A 4,307-nucleotide genomic window follows, 5' to 3' on the forward strand; every position below is an offset into this window, starting at 1 on the left:
AAACCAGCCTCTCCATGTCCAGCTTGCACTTACCCTAACGACGAGGATGCAAAGTTTGGTTGGCTGTGTTTTAGCGTGCCGGTTGAGGGAGCCCCGGATTTGATATGCGAGGAACGCATCAGAGCTTTGGATAATTTGATAGAGGACACCCCATATTGTAAAAAAGTTAGTGCCCTGGAAAGAGAATTTTCCGAGTTTCTATTGGACAAAAGTATTGAACTAGCTGCACCAGAAGATGATATTAGAAAATTTCTCATTTTAAGATTCTAAAGGAGTCTCAAATTTATTAAATTAATTGCTCAAACTTATGTGAAATTGGCATCTTCAACTGTACAGTTGCGATCACTTTTAACCTCTCTTAAATTCTGTCAGAATCTGTCATGAAAACTGTTCTACGACAGTGGAACAGAAATTTTGACAGATTCTGACATAGGCTGTCCTGGGTCAGGACACATGTTGCCCTATTCCCTGACAGATCCTTACAGAAACTGTCTTGGGTCGTGACAAACAAATACGATAAGCTGTTACAAAGTGTTATAAACTATCATACCCATGGACAGCTTCTGACACTATATCCTGTGTGACGTAATTTTGAACTAGAAGTTCGTAATTAATAATGGAAACTTTGTGACTAACGTAAATTAGCAAATTAAATCCGACCAAGAAAAAAAACTTGATTTCAAAATTTACATTGAATTTCAAATTATATAGAGCTCGTCGTGATCATCGATCACTCGATCGTGGTTCATTTTCCAATATTTGTCGCACAAGGCCAAGTCGCTCATCGTTAAAAAATTATCATTGTTTACATGTATATTTTGTCATATACCTGTAATTAAATTAAATTATTTAATTATAAAATTAAAGGTCTGTGTTTCCGTTCTAAGTGTAAACAAGGGAACCGATAATTTTCATATGTTTGGTAATTCTCACGAATTTCAAGATTGACAAAATAGATTTTGAGTGAAAGTACTTTTGAGTGAAAATAACATTAGGCTCACACATCATTCTAAAAAGTGTTAAAATGGACAGCTTTAGTATTAAATGGGTGACTGTTACCTATATATTTTGGTCAAAATTCTTTAAAATGCCATTTTTGCAAAGAATATGAGTGCGAGCACTTCCAATTTACCTATACGGTCTTAAATCAATGTAGAAAATGTAAATATTAGTTTCATATTGTGACTCTGACACCTTATTTAATTGAAAATTCTAAAAATTTGCAAATTGTACGAGTGCGAGCATTTTTAATTTCAATAATGGTCTGAAACTAATGACTAAAATGCTAAATTTTTCTATATAACTATCATGTGGGTGACATATTTTTTTTTGCAAAATGTAGGAGTGTGAACACTTTTTAATTACGAAAGGGTCTAAAATTAATGACTTAAATGATACTTTTTCCGTATAATTATCATGTGGATGGCTGCGACACATACATTTCATTCAAAATTCTTAAAGTTGACATATTTCTGCACAATGCATGAGTGCGCACACGTTTAATTTCTATGAGGGTCTAAAATTACCAAATAAAATGCTAAGTGTTTGAATGTACATGTAACTATCATGTGGATGACTGCGACGTATATTTCAGTCAAAATTCTTCAAAATGTCATATTCCTGCAAAATGTATGAATGCACACACTTGTTATTTCCATGAGGGTTTAAAATTATTGATTAAAATGCTATTTTTTTAAATATAACTATCATGTGGGTGACTGCGACACATATATTTCAGTCAACATTCTTCAAGAATTTCATATATGCTTGCAAAATGTATGAGTGTGAATACTTTTAAGTTTCATAAAGGTCTAAAAATTTCTGTATAAAATGTTTAAAATTGTCAATATAAAGTACTCTGTATCATACTGGTGACTGCGACAAAACAATTTCAGGGATTCTGGTGCCTCGGCTTTTTTTTCGGAGTTACGTACATGTACTGTATGTAATTCAGTCAAAGGAGCTTTCTCTAGCTATTGACTATCAGAATCTGTCGGGAACTCTTCAAACCCACGTCTCGGTTCTACTTAGAACAGTTCCTGACAAGAGTGTCACGACCCGTGACAGATTATGACAGAGCTGGTCCAAAGTCCTGAGAAGGCGTATCGCGGGCCAGAACAGTTTCTAACAGTTTAGAACTGTTCTATGACTGCGAATTCTGACAGAAACGATGAGAGGTTAGAAGTGATCGCAACTGTAATTGCCTCTTACGATTAGCCGCTAGCACGGTTAAAATTTTGTTAGGTCAACTGAAGACAATTTAAATTAAGTCCACTGATGAATTATCTTTGTCAATTCATCAAAATAATCTCTCCATTCATGACATACATGTACCCAAGATTAACTCTTGATGCATGTATAAAGCAGGTTTTTTGCTCTAGTCTGTCACTTTCATATGCATAAAATAAAGAAGTACTACTCCAGAAACAGGTATTTTACTTCTATCAAAAGACTTTATATTACTAATCTCATATAGTCAATGATTTTTAAAACATGTTCACCTTTGTCCTTTATGGGCTAATTTATCTAATACAATATATATTTTTTTTAATTTTTAACAAACTTGATTCTTTTTCTCAAGTGATAACATTTCTGTCAAACAACATTTTGTACCATGGACCATTAACTGTGTCCCAGTGTAATTATCTTGATATCTGAATAGCAGCTCTTTAATTAGATTTTGGGAATCCCCATTCTATTTGTTTACCAATTTTCCCGCCAAAAAAGTCCAAATGGCATAAGTGTAAACAAATGTCAACCACTTTCTTTTACCAATTCTTTCATTTCGAAGTATTTAGACACTTCCTGGTGGAATAATAATTGTTAATTAGATTTAATTTATTCTGTTATTAGGTAAGTCTGTTTCTGAATGTATTACATGGTTAAACAGGGCTGTGAAACTTGTTTGTAGCCACGTGCACATGGCTTTAGGTTACAGACCACCAATTCAACCAATGAGCATTTGGAACGTACGCAAAAAAAGTCCTACGCAGAAATTACCCCTGTTCCTCATAGTGCTGTGAAAAAAGTTCTCATCTTATTTAAAAAGTTTAAACAGTTTCTGAAAGGAAAAACATTTCTGTACATTTTATAGGTGCATTTTGCTTCTTGTGATGTGAAGCCTAATCTCCATAATGATTTGTTAATATACCCCTATCTTGTGAAAACACTGGGATTTCCCATGCTGTTTATAGACATTTCACTTCCGGTGACCAGTACTGCACTGCAAGTCTGCTAACCTCACATGCCATTCTGAGGATTGTGAGCTGACATATGTAGAATCATGCTGATATATAGTCCTCTGCAGGTTAAAGTTAAGGTAAAGTCCAGAGAAGCCATTGGATATTGTCAAATTTGCATAGAAGCCTATGGGAAGTGGAATTAGTGGTTTCTAGCCTTTAATTGTCTTTACCTTCGACCAGATGTGAATTTTGATTGGCTCAATAATATATTTACATTTGATTGACACCTCCCATGAGGATACTGTCAGTCACGGTCGCCTGGTCTAATTACCTTTAATTGCCTTCAGTCGTAAATTGGTCATGGTCAATTAACTCTGACCAGGTGTCAACACAAAATTTGAGAGAATATCCGTTGCTGATAAACTTCCTATCAATTTTAATATACAAAACCTAGGCGCCAAGAAAATCGCCAACTGGCTTTTTTGTCACCAGATAAAATAAAAAATCGCAAATTGCGACATTGGCAAAGCCCAGCGCGACCCCTGATGCTATTTCACATGAGCAGGCCATATCGCATCGTGTTGTTAAACAGGCGACACCCATGTTTTATGTAAAAGCCAATTCTATTCCAAAGAAATTCATCTTGCGAACAGGTAAAGTGTTTTTAAACATTAGTTTTTTTGCAGTGGTTTTGGCAACACTGAATATATTATGGACCATTTTGGTTGGTATTCCAAGGGTAGCTTTAATATGTATACTAGATTAAACAAAATGGCAGAGAAAAGTTCAGTGAGTAATTTTTTTAAATCTTTGTGTTTATGATTTCGTGATGTAAAAGGGAGTATTGATGCAATATTGTCTAACATGGTACTATATTTTTGTACCACTGTTTTTCTTTGTATGTAATTAAAGTTGGTTTGTTTTGATTTTATTTGTTAGCTGGTGATAAGGCGTATCTATAAAATGCCGTGTATACCTTTCAGTTACAATATTGTAAATGATATGCTGTAAATCCGTAAAAACGCACTCATTGCAGTAAAAAATGCGGATATTTCCACTAAGCAGACTAAGAGTTCTATTAATACGTCCGTCCAAAACTTTAAGGATCAACTTCACTCTAATATC

This window comes from Perna viridis, chromosome 2, assembly GCF_037379345.1.
Source record: "Perna viridis isolate PV_CMFRI_1.1 ecotype Kerala chromosome 2, ASM3737934v1, whole genome shotgun sequence".
Lineage (NCBI taxonomy): Eukaryota > Metazoa > Mollusca > Bivalvia > Mytilida > Mytilidae > Perna > Perna viridis.